At 47.3% G+C, this 16577-nt stretch overlaps 1 protein-coding gene and 1 non-coding gene across 5 annotated transcripts in view; one reads left to right on the top strand and one right to left on the bottom strand.

The window, feature by feature from the left end:
• Positions 1-16577, top strand: part of ADAMTSL4 (ADAMTS like 4) — a 190183-nt gene that overhangs the window by 98827 nt on the left and 74779 nt on the right. The window lies entirely within an intron of this gene.
• LOC130296028 (U2 spliceosomal RNA) lies at positions 8163-8349 on the bottom strand. The gene has a single exon (XR_008849111.1). It is a non-coding gene; the product is annotated as a U2 spliceosomal RNA (small nuclear RNA).

The raw sequence follows: 16577 nt of genomic DNA, 5'->3' as shown, positions 1-16577 counted from the left end.
TCCTGGTCACATCAAGAGACACTGTACAATTGTAAAGACTATTGCATAAAAGTTCAAGTAAAAGTTTCCAGTTATCTCGTAAAATCTGCTGTGGACATTCCATTTATTATCCCTGCCGTTTGTGGGCCGGTTGGCAGCAGGACCTCCAATACTAAGCAAACCCCACCCTGGCGCCACGACAAATCAAGGGTTAATACCACCAGACACTGCATCATCATTGCAACACCTCAGTCACCACACATTCAAGAACTACCCGGGCAATTTACCAATCCTATAAGTATAGTACAGTTTTACATCCAATGGCTTCTCCATATAATACAGGCCATCATGAAGACCTCCATTAGCCGCAACACATTTATGCATTGTAATGGGGCCTCCTTTAGGACCCCTACTCAGTAATGGTGCCCTCACTCAATACTTGTGCTCTAATAGTGCCCCCCAGTAATGGTCAGCTGATAGTGCCCCCACTAAGTAATGGCGCTCTGTTAGTGCCTTTACTTAAAGTGCCTCCTTAGTGCACTCACTCTGTAATGGTGCTACCATAGTGCCTTCTAAACAGTAATGGTTTCACCTTAGTCACCCCCGCTTAACAATGATTATGTTCTAAAGGCCTCTAAAGAGGTTATCCAAAATTAGAAAAACAGAACAGATTTCTGCATAAAACAGCACCACACCCATCCTCGGGTTATGTGTGGTATTGCAGCTCATTTCCATTGAAGTGAATGGAGCCAAGTTGTAATACGACAAATTGAGGACAGGTGTGTCACTATTTTTTGTTGAAATTAGCTCTGTTTTTAACTTGGTTACGATGTCCCCTTATATCTGGCTCTCTTAGTTCCCCCACTCAAAATGGCACCTCCATTAGGGCTCCCACTTAGTTAGGGTATGTTCACACATAGTAAACCTGCAGCAGATTAAATGAAGGTACTCACTGAATATTCCTCTAAGGAACACTTTGGAGAATGTCAAGGTTAAAACTCATACCAAGAACTCTCCGGAGCAGGAATAAATCCCCATAGCAAACCCATCCTGCTCTGGACAGTTCCGGACACGGACAGAGGTGTCAGCAGAGAGCACTGTGATCAGACAGAAAAGAACTACACAACTTCCTCTGTAGTATACAGCAGTTGATAAGTACTGGAAGTTTTAAGATTTTCAAATAGAAATCTGTTTGACGTTTTGGCACAGTGTTTATTATTGATTCGTCGCAGGGTTTTTATTCTTCTACTGCAGCTAGTAAGGTCTCACATTCTGGTGTACTGATGTCTTATTACTGTAAAGCACGTCAGTCGATCCGGATAAGGGTCCTTGAGACTTTGGAGAGCTTTGTGAAATAAGCGTTTCGTGAGTGCCCATAGTGGCTGCATTAGCCCCCAGCAGCTTTTGTGTCTCCCAGTCTCCCAGCTCCCCTTACACACTCGCCCCTTTGTTTGCTCTAAGTATCTGCTAAATTACGTACGGAACATTGTGTGTGCTAGAGGAAGAGCGGCCCCCTTAACAAACAGGAACTGCAGGAAGATCAAGAGCTATATGAATGAGGCACTTATAGGCATATCCCACATATAGCCTGCCCAGGCATTTAACCGTATGGTTTCTGATTTACTGTAGAATATAACCTCAGGCGAAGGTCTGGACGGAGGCATTCTGGACGCCATTTATCATTGTAGGTGGAAGTGAAGCATTTTTGTACACCTTTTTTTTTTGTGTGCTGGTAATATATAGGAGCACCAATATTAATGTGCATAAAGAAGCCAAGGAAAGATGGAAAAATCTCCAAAAGGCATCAAATTACAGTTTAGACATTCTTATAATATGTCAACAAAAGTTAGATTTTATTTCCTTCATTTACACTTTCAAAATAACAGAAAACAAAAAAATGGTGTCTGCAAAAGTTTGGGTATCCTGCAGAGTTAATATCTTGTACTGCCCCCTTTGGCAAGTATCACAGCTTGTAAACGCTTTTTGTAGCCAGCCAAGAGTCTTTCAATTCTTGTTTGAGGTATCTTTGCCCCTTCTTCCTTACAAAAGTCTTCCAGTTCTTTGAGATTTCTGGGCTGTCTGTCACGCACTGCTCTTCTAAGGTCTATCCATAGATTTTCAATTATGTTGAGGTCAGGAGATTGTGAAGGCCATGGCAAAACCATCAGTTTACTCCTCTTGATGTAATCCCCCATGGTTTCGAGGTGTGTTTAGGATCATTATCCATTTGTAGAAGCCATCCTCTCTTTAACTTCAGCTTTTGCACAGATGACATCAAGTTAGCATCCAAAATTTGCTGAAATTTTATTGAATCCATTTTTCCTTCTACTCGTGAGATGTTCCCTGTGCCACTGGCTGCAATACAACCCCAAAGCATTATTGATCCACCACCATGCTTAACAGTTGGACAGAGGTTCTTTTCATAAAATTCTGTTCCCCTTCTTCTCCAAACGTACCTTTGCTCATTCCGGCCAAAAAGTACAATTTTAGCAAAGTCAAAAAAACAAAACGAAAAAAAATAAAAAAAATAAGGTGAGCTAGTCTACTATGTAAAGCCTGACAAATACCCCCATGAGGGCTGAGATGGCTTCAATGAGAAATTGTCCATAACCACACAGGAGACCAAGATAACAATAAAACATCTGAGTAGAATTCCCTTTGAAGTGTGAGACGAAACTTGAGTACCCAGGGAATACCCACATGAACACGAAGACCATATAGAAACTCTCTGCAGATGTTGCCCACTTTGTATTCAAACCCTTGACCCCCAGTGACACTCCTGTAATTACATTAAAGGGGTTTTCAAAAAAAGAAGTCAGACTTAAGATTCTCCGGGTCAAAAATATTGTCATTCTTTTGAGATGAAAGTAATTTTGTCTTTTTACATTTAATTATTTCCAGATATGTTTCTTATATATTGTGCACTTTATACAGGCCTATCCATCATAGGACCCTGTCCACAAGAGACAGTTCTTTCCTAGGGCCTTACTACTGACAGGCATCTTCAGTGTGGTCTGATCTCCTAGCGTCATCTTCAGAGTAGAACGAAATGTAAATGTAAACTTCTAATACTTGTCTGAGCCTGTTCTTATATAACTCACATACTGTAAAGCAGTGGTCTTCAACCTGCGGACCTCCAGATGTTGCAAAACTACAATTTCCACCATGCCCGGACAGCCAACGGCCACTGCTGTAAAGGCTACAGAGCAGTTACTTATATTGTTACTTAGGTGGGCTATACAGTTTGACCCTGTACTATCCAAATATCAATTTGATAGAATAAAGGAGCACTCCAGGAAAAACAGATCAATTGTGTGCCTAGTGCTGGCCTAAAGGGGCCTAGTGTGGCGCAGGGGTTTTCTTATTGGTGCCCTTTGAGACCCTGTAAATATAGACAAGGAGAAGCGCTCCTAGTGTGATAACGTAATGTAAAGAAAAAGATGAGAAAAGCAATAATGCTCACCGAGTATAGTTGTACTACAACCAAGTACAACTATGGTGTAAACAAGGAATAACCCTCAACGGGCGAAGATCGGCAGCCGCTCCTGGAAACACAGGTGAAGCACTCAGACGGATCCCTCCAAGGAACAGCACAGGATAATGGCGGCGCACAAGACTTCAAAGGTAAAATGGTTTATTTACCTGGCATGCAACGCGGTTCGCTGGACAACCTGCTTTATCAGGTATCCTGATGAAGCTGGTTGTCAGCGAAACGCGTTGCATGCCGGGTAAATAAACCATTTTACCTTTGAAGTCTTGTGCACCGCCTTTATCCTGTGCTGTTGCTTGGAGGGATCCGTCTGAGTGCTTTGAGACCCTGTGTCATACTCTACCTGCTTAGGCCTAGGTCTAACACACTGCGGGTCATTTACTAAGCAAAATATTCCAGAATTATGGCTCAACCTGTGCGAAGTAGGCATGAAATGGGTGTTCTAGATGAAATATTAGTCTTTATTAGACTCTTTTTACACCTCAGTAGAACGTTTTGAACACTGTCTGTAAAAGAAGGCTACAGAACCAGTATATGTTCGGGAAATAGACCATACATAGTCACTAGGAGATTAAGTTCAGTCTATTATAGTCAGTGGATTCCCTGCAGGTACTCTACAGAATGTGTCTAGACATATACTGGTATCTAGGTAATGTGAAAGGGCTGTTCGAGGAGTCAATGTACTAGTTTTATTAAAAGGGCTTTCCAGGCAAATAGTAAATTTCCCTTACTGGCGCTCCATGCATTATTGGGGTACTCCACTGCCCCAGTGTTCGGAACTTTTTGTTCCGAACACTTAGAGCAGGTGGCAGGGGTCGTGATGTGATGGCCATGCCCCTCAATGGAAGTCTCCCGTAGATTTGCATTGAGGGGCTGTGACTTGACATCACGAGGGGCATGGCCATGACGCCACGACCCCCGCCGTCTGCACCCAGAGTTTTAAACGAATGCTTCAAAGAGATCTTCTAAGCCGGGTGCTACCCAGAGATCGTGGGTGTTCCAGCTGCGGGACCCCCCCCCCCCCCCCCCAGATCAAACATCTTATCTCCTATCCTTAGGATAGGGAATAAGATGTCTAGGGGCGGAGTACCCCTTTAAAACAAAAAAGAGCACATACTTACTTCCCTGGCTCCCCTGCGGTCACCTCATCCGCTCCCGGCTGCACTCCCGTTCTGCCAGCTTCCTATGACATTGCGCATTCCTGGCGCACTTTAAGGTCTACTGTCAGAAGTTGTAGGTCAGAGGTAAAGCTTTTTTTACAGTGGGCAGCTCAGATCTGGAATTGTTAAATCAATGCATATCTCTGCTATCAGGAATGGGCATAGGAGGTGAGATGCAGGAATGTGTGGCGCCAATTCCAGGGACCATGTCATCACCCTCTCATTTATACAGGCTCATTGTCTGTCAGCAACCATGCTAAGAGTAAACAATGTAGACACCCAGGACTGTTCCTTGTGCCCTCGGCTCTATCTCTATAAAAGAATTCCACTTACTGTTTCTTTAAACTTGACTGCAAACATTATCCTAAATGCAGGCACTGGCTCTTATTATACTCCAAAGATGGAGGTAAATACTGTACTAATGTACCAATAGTTGGACAGCTATATGTAATGTCCCAGTACAGGATATAGTCCCCTACAGTACTTAGGCCCTGTCAGGTTGAGCCCCTCTGTGTCCTAGGGGCTCTCCTGCAGTGTCTCCCCCATTGTGTTATTTGGATATTAGGTGTATTAGGTATAAAGGACCTTTAAGGACCTTTGAGTTAGTCACATGATGATGTGTTCACATAATGTGTTTGTTACTCAGAGAGCACCAGCTAACCAGGTGACCTGCAGCTTGACCTATGGGCTTCTGGCTCAGCCCCCCTTTATAAGAGGGGAATCCATTACAATTTCTCTCTTAGATCCTGAGGCACGGTAAAGTCCAGACTTCTCAGAGCCAGTGTCCAGCACATCTTGAGGCCTCAAGCCTAACCTACAGCCACATGTCAGTATTGAAGTCATCTATGTCTGCTGTCACTACCTACAGTAAAGTCAAGTCTATAGTCAAGTCTATTATAGTCAGCGTGGCTGTCCTAAAGTCTGTCAAAGTCACTACAAGTCCCAGCAAGTTGCGAGGTCCTTCTGTGTTACTGCCCACCTCTCTGTGATCCTGGACAAGCTGTAAAGACTGTTACCATCTGTCTACCTCTGTAAAGCTACCGTTATCCCTAACCTGGTCTTGGACTATTATTGCCCTGCCTAACTTAGGGATAGCGGTGCTACCGATCGGGTGATTACCGGAAAACCTCGCCCTGGCGTCACGAACATTTAGGGGTTAATAACACCTGCCCCTGGGCTACAACATCTGCCCCATACACCTCATTACATCCCCGTGGCTCACCACATATACAACTGTACAGGAGCTTTGTTGGGGACTTAGCTATAGTGACCATTTGGCACCATGATCCATAAACAAATCAGGGATCAGATTGACAAAATTACCATGCATCCATGCCCAGTAATAAACATTGTGTTCTATTTCGGTACTAATTCTAGAACAGTCTGGGTAGATACTGTGCTATACTATAAAGGATACCACGGAATATGGGACAGAGAAGCATGGTTGATCGATCAATGGAACCGGATTGTTTTTCATCTTTATTTCCATAGCAGTGAGATGAATAGATTTCTTCTTGTATGACAGCCTTCTGCTATCTTATTCCTTTTCTTATTTTAGGAACCAACTCATATGGTGCTTTATAGGGTTATTAAAGGGGTACTCCACCCCTAGACATCTTATCCGCGATCTCGGCTGCGGCACCCCAGCAAACTTCGCTCCGTGCCAGATGACTGGTGATGCGGGTCGGAGGCTCGTGACGTCACCGTCACACCCCGCTTTTGCCTGAACGCCCACGCCCCCTCAATGCAAGTCTATGGGAGGGGGCGTGACGGCCGTGATGCCCCCTCCTGTAGACTTGCATTGAGGGGGCATAGCTGTGATGTCACGAGCCTCCGACTCTACACTCTACGCTCTAAATGAACACCGGGTGCAGCAGGGAGAACTCTGGGTGGGACCCCCTTTGGATAGGGGATAAGATGTCTAGGGGCGGAGTACCCCTTTAAATGTCATCAAATTCAATGTTTGCATACCGTATGATGGCTATCCAGGTATTCTCTGTTTTCTGATGAGGTCTTAAGGTTTCCCACTGAGACGTTCTTGATTTCTGAGATGATATTGAGCCATGATGACACCTGACGCGTATGATGATGACACGTATCCTCTCATAATTGCTAACATTTTGGCATTTGTGCCTCAAAAAAGCTCTACAGCCTAATTTGGAAAAAAACATGGCCATTATGAAGCCAAAAATTCAGCAATGCTTGGGTTGCCCTCTGTTGTTTAGTTTCCCTGACTGAGCGAACAAGGGGTCGGACAGAGAGCTTTTGTTAGCAGTACACAGCACCATGGTTTATACGTGAAGCAAGTGTTCCAGCAGAACAGGAATAAACAAACAGGCTAGGAAAAAAGCATAGGAGATTAAGCAAACTAGGAAAAAACTCTTTGTATGATGGGGCTGGGTCAACCTGTCTGGTCGCACTGGGACAGTCTCCGGCTGTTCCCCTAGCATCGATCTCACAGAACTTTCCTGGGGAACGTCTGCTCCTCTCCGAAGCAAGAAAAGATTAATGCAACTAGTTCATATATGCGCATAAAGATTATGCAGACATAAATATTATTTTTTACATATTCATTTACTGTTTTCACTGGCAGATCTTCCCTAGCTTAGGAGGAAATGTTGGTGTATCTGCCATCTATAAAAATGTATAGGGGAATTGTCTGAGATTGTTTGTTTGTGCATATTTTTATGATTAAGTTCATCCGTTTTGCCTTTAATATTTAAAAGTCCTGCTCCCAGTCCATTCAGGAAGTGGAACTATTGCATTGCCTGCGGGGAATTCCAAAAAATTGTCTTTGTTATCTAGCAGGGTTTAGGAACAGAAGTAGCCAATTTTTTTAATTTTATTTTTTTTTCATCTAAGAGCCGAGGAGCATGCTCTCGAATCACCCAAAGTGCAAGAAAAAGTGTAAACATGTTACACTAAAAAAAAGTGCACAAAGGACACGGTCTATCGCAAGCCCTTCTCCGACAGGAAAGAAGCCCCCCAACCAACCTTACCCTGCGCCTCTGCACCAGAAGGTACCAGCGAGGTTCCAGATTCGATGTCCCATTTCGCCGAAGCTACTAAGGGGCCGCAAATGCTCCCAGCACCCCCCTTGGCGTTAGCCAAGGTATCTGCCCGCAGAGCCGATAACGGTCGGTACCCTGCCCATGCAGGAGTACCCGGGGGTTTTTGCAGGGAGGTGTGGAACCTAATGGCCACACACACCTCCCTTTAACCGCTAGGAGGGACACCCAGAAGGGCTACCGCATCCTAACAATCCTGTGAACACACAACACGCAAAAAGTGACACAGTGACAAAAAGAAAGAAATAAGCGAATGTGTGCAGATATACTGCCCAGACATCCGGCCGGATCTATAAAAATGTATCTGATCCTAGCCAGAAGGCCGGGAATCAAGAGGTGAGTGCCACAAGGTGAAGAGATCATGGTGCCCGTGCTTCCACTCAGTGAACCAATACTCCCAGTGAGTTTCGGCACCTCGGGGTCACCACTCCCCGAGGCACTAAAGCAACTCGGCTCTAGACCTTCTAAGCCTCATGGCGAGACCCAGAAGGAAACAGGTCACATCGGGACAGCCGTCGAGCTGATTCCTCAGAACCAGCCCCCGTTACACCTGCCCCCTCCATGCAGCATCCATCCTACATCAGTGCCCCATCTATAGCACTGATAAGAACAGATACTACACTTGATCTTAGCCAAAAGGCCGAGAAGCGATGTAGCCCATTCCTCCTTGATGTAACTGATATCCTTTCTTGTCTTGTGATAGGGTTGGATGGGAAATCCCATAAGGACTTTTTCAAAATGGCTTTTTAGCTTTTGGCCAGTCAACCAATCCTGTCAGGAAAATGAAGAGTCAGAAAGAGTCATGTGGTGCCTTTTTAGGGGGGGCTATGAGTATATTATATTTAGTTTGTTAATTTTCCACAGTATATGTTCTTCACCCTTCCTGCACCACTGGTCTGCAGTGTTCCTTGAATGTTCTTTCCGACAATGTTATTGGAACATTGTCAAAACAGACTCATGGGGATCACAGGAGTCCAGTGGCCGGAGAATTGGTAAGGTGAATAGATAGTACATATTGCCATAGAACATTATCTGTAAACGTTGTGCAATTCCTTTACAGAGCACTGAGTGGGCCCTCTTGTCACATCTTCCTTTTATTATAATAGGCTGGTTCTACCATTTTTGTATTCACCTTAAGGGAAAGTCTGGAATACTTAAGGAGGCACTCCGCCCCTAGACATCTTATCCCCTATCGAAAGGATAGGGAATAAGATGTCTGATCGCTTGGGTCCCACCACTGGGGGCCCCCACAATCTCTGCTGCGGCACCCCAGACATCCGGTGCACGGATGCGGGGTGGAGGCAAAGACTCGTGATGTCACAGCCACGCCCCCTCAGTGCAAGTCTGAGAGGGGGCATGGCGTCCGTCACGCCCCCTCCCATAGACTTGCAGTGAGGGGTCGTGGTCCTGAGGTCACAAGTGGGCTTCCGGCACTGCACTTGATGCTCTAAACTAATGCTGGGTGCGGCAGGAAGATCGGGGATAAGATGTCTAGGGGCGTACCCCTTTAAATCATGGCTTCTTTTGTCCAAAAAGGGTACCACACCACTTAATAGGCTGTGGCTGTAAATAAATGAGGCTTTTTTCAAACAAACTCCAGAATAAGTATTTTATGGCATATCTATAGCCTTAGTGGAAAACCATCTGTTTTTCCCAAAAACAGTGACAATCTTGTCCTTGGGTTATATCAGGTCTTGTAGCATAACCTCATTAATCTGAATTAGACAATTACACAGTGGACAAGGGTGGTGCTGCTTTTGGGTAAAAAAAACAAAAAAATATGTAGATAAAAAATTTAAAAAATCTCCTTTTTGTAGGACATGTAATTTCCCCTGGATGAAGTTACAAGCCTACTATACACTGTAAATTCAGATCTCAGTAGAACATACAATTTGATAGATCTTAGTAGATGGTGTTTACTTTACTTCTAGAACAAGGGAATTCCATGTACTGTACTTTGTCTTCATTTCCTGCATAGACTAAAACTAAATCGTGTACCGTCCTTGCCTGTAGCTCTCTACATAGGCTTTTTATTTTTTATCTTGAGTTAGTAAATGCATTACATATAGGTGTTCCCTGGAGGAACTGGGGGTCTCTGCTGGGTACTTATAGGTATTTAAACCATATGGTCATAGAAGATATCTTACCATCCAGTAGCATAATATGATGCCCCTCTGTATCCATTCAGAGTCAGCTGAATACTATGTGGCCATAAAGTGGTACCAGATGGACATCAAAGCTTGTGGTTTGTGTGGGACCGGGTGAGGGAGACCCCCATGTGTCTGATAAGAGATATCTAACCTCCTCCTTATTGTTACGCCGAGCGCTCCGGGTCCCCGCTCCTCCCCGGAGCGCTCGCTACACTTCCCTCACTGCAGCGCCCCGGTCGGTTCCACGGACCCGGGGCGCTGCGTTACCACCTCCGGCCGGGATGCGATTCGCGATGCGGGTAGCGCCCGCTCGCGATGCGCACCCCGGCTCCCGTACCTTACTCGCTCCCCGTCAGTTCTGTCCCGGCGCGCGCGGCCCCGCTCCCTAGGGCGCGCGCGCGCCGGGTCTTTGCGATTTAAAGGGCCACTGCACCGCTGATTGGTGCAGTGGTTCCAATTAGTGTTTACACCTGTGCACTTCCCTATATCACCTCACTTCCCCTTCACTCCCTCGCCGGATCTTGTTGCCCTAGTGCCAGTGAAAGCGTTCCTTGTGTGTTCCTTGCCTGTGATTCCAGACCTTCTGCCGTTGCCCCTGACTACGATCCTTGCTGCCTGCCCCGACCTTCTGCTACGTCCGACCTTGCTTCTGTCTACTCCCTTGTACCGCGCCTATCTTCAGCAGCCAGAGAGGTTGAGCCGTTGCTAGGGGATACGACCTGGTCACTACCGCCGCAGCAAGACCATCCCGCTTTGCGGCGGGCTCTGGTGAAAACCAGTAGTGACTTAGAACCGATCCTCTAGCACGGTCCACGCCAATCCCTCTCTGGCACAGAGGATCCACTACCTGCCAGCCGGCATCGTGACAGTAGATCCGGCCATGGATCCCGCTGAAGTTCCTCTGCCAGTTGTCGCTGACCTCACCACGGTGGTCGCCCAGCAGTCACAACAGATTGCGCAACAAGGCCAACAGCTGTCTCAACTGACTGTTATGCTACAACAGTTACTACCACAGCTCCAGCAATCATCTCCTCCGCCAGCTCCTGTACCTCCTCCGCAGCGAGTGGCCGCTTCTGGAATACGACTATCCTTGCCGGATAAATTTGATGGGGACTCTAAGTTTTGCCGTGGCTTTCTTTCCCAATGTTCATTACACTTGGAGATGATGTCGGACCAGTTCCCCACTGAAAGGTCTAAGGTGGCTTTCGTAGTCAGCCTGCTGTCTGGAAAAGCCCTGGCTTGGGCCACACCGCTCTGGGACCGCAATGACCCCGTCACTGCCTCTGTACACTCCTTCTTCTCGGAAATTCGAAGTGTCTTTGAGGAACCTGCCCGAGCCTCTTCTGCTGAGACTGCCCTGTTGAACCTGGTCCAGGGTAATTCTTCCGTTGGCGAGTATGCCGTACAGTTCCGTACCCTTGCTTCAGAATTATCCTGGAATAATGAGGCACTCTGCGCGACCTTTAAAAAAGGCCTATCCAGCAACATTAAAGATGTTCTGGCCGCACGAGAAATCCCTGCTAACCTACATGAACTCATCCATCTTGCCACTCGCATTGACATGCGTTTTTCCGAACGGCGTCAGGAGCTCCGCCAGGATATGGACTCTGTTCGCACGAGGCGTTTCTTCTCCCCGGCTCCTCTCTCCTCTGGTCCCCTGCAATCTGTTCCTGTGCCTCCCGCCGTGGAGGCTATGCAGGTCGACCGGTCTCGCCTGACACCCCAAGAGAGGACACGACGCCGCATGGAGAATCTCTGCCTGTACTGTGCTAGTACCGAACACTTCCTGAAGGATTGTCCTATCCGTCCTCCCCGCCTGGAAAGACGTCCGCTGACTCCGCACAAAAGTGAGACAGTCCTTGATGTCTACTCTGCTTCTCCACGTCTTACTGTGCCTGTGCGGATGTCTGCCTCTGCCTTCTCCTTCTCTGCTGTGGCCTTCTTGGACTCTGGATCTGCAGGAAATTTCATCTTAGCCTCTCTCGTCAACAGGTTCAACATCCCGGTGACCAGTCTCGCCAGACCCCTCTACATCAATTGTGTAAACAATGAAAGATTGGACTGTACTATACGTTTCCGCACGGAGCCCCTTCTAATGTGCATCGGATCTCATCACGAGAGGATTGAACTGTTGGTCCTCCCCAATTGCACTTCTGAAATCCTTCTTGGACTTCCCTGGCTTCAACTCCATTCCCCAATCCTGGATTGGTCCTCTGGGGAGATCAAGAGTTGGGGGCCCTCTTGTTCCAAGGACTGCTTAAAACCGGTTCCCAGTAAACCTTGCCGTGTCCCTGTGCTTCCTCATGTAACCGGTCTCCCTAAGGCCTATATGGACTTTGCGGACGTTTTTTGCAAAAAACAAGCTGAGACTCTACCTCCTCACAGGCCTTATGATTGTCCCATTGACCTCCTCCCGGGCACTACTCCACCCCGGGGCAGAATCTATCCTCTGTCCGTCCCAGAGACTCTTGCCATGTCTGAATACGTCCAAGAAAATTTAAAAAAGGGCTTTATCCGTAAATCCTCCTCTCCTGCCGGAGCCGGATTTTTCTTTGTGTCCAAAAAAGATGGCTCTCTACGTCCTTGCATTGACTACCGCGGTCTTAATAAAATCACGGTTAAGAACCGCTACCCCCTACCCCTCATCTCTGAACTCTTTGATCGTCTCCAAGGTGCCCATATTTTTACCAAACTGGACTTAAGAGGTGCTTATAATCTCATCCGCATCAGAGAGGGGGATGAATGGAAAACGGCATTTAACACCAGAGATGGACACTTTGAGTATCTGGTCATGCCCTTTGGTCTATGCAACGCCCCTGCCGTCTTCCAAGACTTTGTTAATGAAATTTTTCGTGATCTACTATACTCCTGTGTTGTTGTATATCTGGACGATATCCTGATTTTTTCTGCCAATCTTGAAGAACACCGCCAGCATGTCCGTATGGTTCTTCAGAGACTTCGTGATAATCAACTCTATGCCAAAATAGAGAAATGTCTGTTTGAATGCCAATCTCTTCCTTTTCTAGGATACTTGGTCTCTGGCCAGGGACTACAAATGGACCCAGATAAACTCTCTGCCGTCTTAGATTGGCCACGCCCCTCCGGACTCCGTGCCATCCAACGTTTTTTGGGGTTCGCCAATTATTACAGGCAATTTATTCCACATTTTTCTACCATTGTGGCTCCTATTGTGGCTTTAACAAAAAAAAATGCCGATCCCAAGTCTTGGCCTCCTCAAGCGGAAGACGCCTTTAAACGACTCAAGTCTGCCTTTTCTTCGGCTCCCGTGCTCTCCAGACCTGACCCATCTAAACCCTTCCTATTGGAGGTTGATGCCTCCTCAGTGGGAGCTGGAGCTGTCCTTCTACAAAAAAACTCTTCCGGGCATGCTGTTACTTGTGGTTTTTTTTCCAGGACCTTCTCTCCGGCGGAGAGGAACTACTCCATCGGGGATCGAGAGCTTCTAGCCATTAAATTAGCACTTGAGGAATGGAGGCATCTGCTGGAGGGATCAAGATTTCCAGTTATTATTTACACCGATCACAAGAACCTCTCCTACCTCCAGTCTGCCCAACGGCTGAATCCTCGTCAGGCCAGGTGGTCTCTGTTCTTTGCCCGATTTAATTTTGAAATTCACTTTCGGCCTGCTGATAAAAACATTAGGGCCGATGCTCTCTCTCGTTCCTCAGATGCCTCTGAAATTGAACTCTCTCCTCAACACATCATTCCTCCTGACTGCCTGATTTCCACTTCTCCAGCCTCCATCAGGCAAACTCCTCCAGGAAAGACCTTTGTTTCTCCACGCCAACGCCTTGGGATCCTCAAATGGGGTCACTCCTCCCATCTCGCAGGTCATGCGGGCATCAAGAAATCTGTGCAACTCATCTCTCGCTTCTATTGGTGGCCGACTCTAGAGACTGATGTGGTGGACTTTGTGCGAGCCTGCACTATCTGTGCCCGGGATAAGACTCCTCGCCAGAAGCCCGCTGGTTTTCTTCATCCTCTACCTGTCCCCGAACAACCTTGGTCTCTGATTGGTATGGATTTTATTACTGACTTACCCCCATCCCATGGCAACACTGTTATTTGGGTGGTCGTTGATCGATTCTCCAAAATGGCACATTTCATCCCTCTTCCTGGTCTTCCTTCAGCGCCTCAGTTGGCTAAACAATTTTTTGTACACATTTTTCGTCTTCACGGGTTGCCTACACAGATCGTCTCGGATAGAGGCGTCCAATTTGTGTCTAAATTCTGGAGGGCTCTCTGTAAACAACTCAAGATTAAATTAAATTTTTCTTCTGCATACCATCCTCAATCCAATGGACAAGTAGAGAGAATTAACCAGATCTTGGGTGACTATTTACGACATTTTGTTTCCTCCCGCCAGGATGACTGGGCAGATCTTCTACCTTGGGCCGAATTCTCGTATAATTTCAGAATCTCTGAATCTTCCTCCAAATCTCCGTTTTTCGTGGTGTACGGCCGTCACCCTCTTCCCCCCCTCCCTACCCCCTTGCCCTCTGGTCTGCCCGCTGTGGATGAAATTTCTCGTGATCTTTCCACCATATGGAAAGAGACCCAAAATTCTCTCTTACAGGCTTCTTCTCGCATGAAGAGATTCGCAGATAAGAAAAGAAGAGCTCCTCCCATTTTTTCCCCTGGAGACAAGGTATGGCTCTCCGCTAAATATGTCCGTTTCCGTGTCCCGAGCTATAAGTTGGGACCACGCTATCTTGGTCCTTTTAAAGTTTTGTGTCAAATTAATCCTGTCTCTTACAAACTTCTTCTTCCTCCTTCTCTTCGTATCCCTAATGCCTTTCACGTCTCTCTTCTTAAACCTCTCATCCTCAACCGTTTTTCTCCTAAATCTGTTCCTCCCACTCCTGTTTCCGGCTCCTCGGACATCTTCTCTGTCAAAGAGATTTTGGCCTCTAAAAAGGTCAGGGGAAGAACTTTTTTTTTAGTGGATTGGGAGGGTTGTGGTCCAGAAGAGAGGTCCTGGGAACCTGAGGACAATATCCTGGACAAAAGTCTGATCCTCAGGTTCTCAGGCCCCAAGAAGAGGGGGAGACCCAAGGGGGGGGGTACTGTTACGCCGAGCGCTCCGGGTCCCCGCTCCTCCCCGGAGCGCTCGCTACACTTCCCTCACTGCAGCGCCCCGGTCGGTTCCACGGACCCGGGGCGCTGCGTTACCACCTCCGGCCGGGATGCGATTCGCGATGCGGGTAGCGCCCGCTCGCGATGCGCACCCCGGCTCCCGTACCTTACTCGCTCCCCGTCAGTTCTGTCCCGGCGCGCGCGGCCCCGCTCCCTAGGGCGCGCGCGCGCCGGGTCTTTGCGATTTAAAGGGCCACTGCACCGCTGATTGGTGCAGTGGTTCCAATTAGTGTTTACACCTGTGCACTTCCCTATATCACCTCACTTCCCCTTCACTCCCTCGCCGGATCTTGTTGCCCTAGTGCCAGTGAAAGCGTTCCTTGTGTGTTCCTTGCCTGTGATTCCAGACCTTCTGCCGTTGCCCCTGACTACGATCCTTGCTGCCTGCCCCGACCTTCTGCTACGTCCGACCTTGCTTCTGTCTACTCCCTTGTACCGCGCCTATCTTCAGCAGCCAGAGAGGTTGAGCCGTTGCTAGGGGATACGACCTGGTCACTACCGCCGCAGCAAGACCATCCCGCTTTGCGGCGGGCTCTGGTGAAAACCAGTAGTGACTTAGAACCGATCCTCTAGCACGGTCCACGCCAATCCCTCTCTGGCACAGAGGATCCACTACCTGCCAGCCGGCATCGTGACACTTATGCTCCATGGGATGTTTGGGATTTTTTTTTCTGTGTAAATGAAAAAAATAGAAAACAACTATAACTGATACCATATTGTAGCAAGTTCAGGGCCCAGGGTGGCAGGGTGGCCCTATTCTGTTGTCTTCAATGATTGTATCAATTATCTGTACATGTCTGGGTGAAGGTTTGTTCTGTCGTGTCAGGGACCATAAGTGTCCCCTATGACTGAATTTAACATTCTCGTTACTTCATAAGAGAAATAGACCAACCCCAACCTGTAATTTGGTGTTGCATAGAAAAGAATGGGAGGAAGAAACGGAGAGGTTTCTAGTGGCTACAGCAAAAGTAAAATACTATTTATTTCCAGCTGCTGCTTGACGCTACTATGTTCACAACCACCTGTGATAGGCCGTCCTGGTGCTCCCCGTGCCATTTTCAGGTATAACATTATAGGTTGGTTTGGTTTTGTGGTGTCTTGGAGTGTGAAGGTGAATGGTATGGGGCAGATGTTGTAGCCCAGGGGCAAGGTGTTTATTAACCCCTAAATGTTCGTCAGGGCGTGGTTTTCCCAGTAACCACCCGAACGGTAGTAAAGCTATGCCAAGGTTAGGCAGGGCAATAATAGTCCAAGACCAGGTTAGGGTTAATGGTAGCTTTACAGAGGTAGATAGATGGAAATTGTCTTTACAGCTAGGCCAGGATCCCAGAGAGGTGGCCAATAACCCAGAAGGACCTCACAGCTTGCTGGGACTTGTAGTGACTTTGACAGACTTTAGGACAGCCACGCTGACTATAATAGACTTGACTATAGACTTGACTGTAAGTAGTGACAGCAGACATAGACAAGTTGACTTACTGACATGTGGCTGTAGGTTAGGCTTGAGGCCACCAGATGTGCTGGACACTGGCTCTGAGACGTTTGGTCTTTACTGTGCCTCAGGATCTAAGAG

This window comes from Hyla sarda, chromosome 11 (genome assembly GCF_029499605.1).
Source record: "Hyla sarda isolate aHylSar1 chromosome 11, aHylSar1.hap1, whole genome shotgun sequence".
In the NCBI taxonomy this organism is placed as follows: Eukaryota; Metazoa; Chordata; class Amphibia; order Anura; family Hylidae; genus Hyla; species Hyla sarda.
This window is presented reverse-complemented; position numbering and strand designations above follow the sequence as displayed.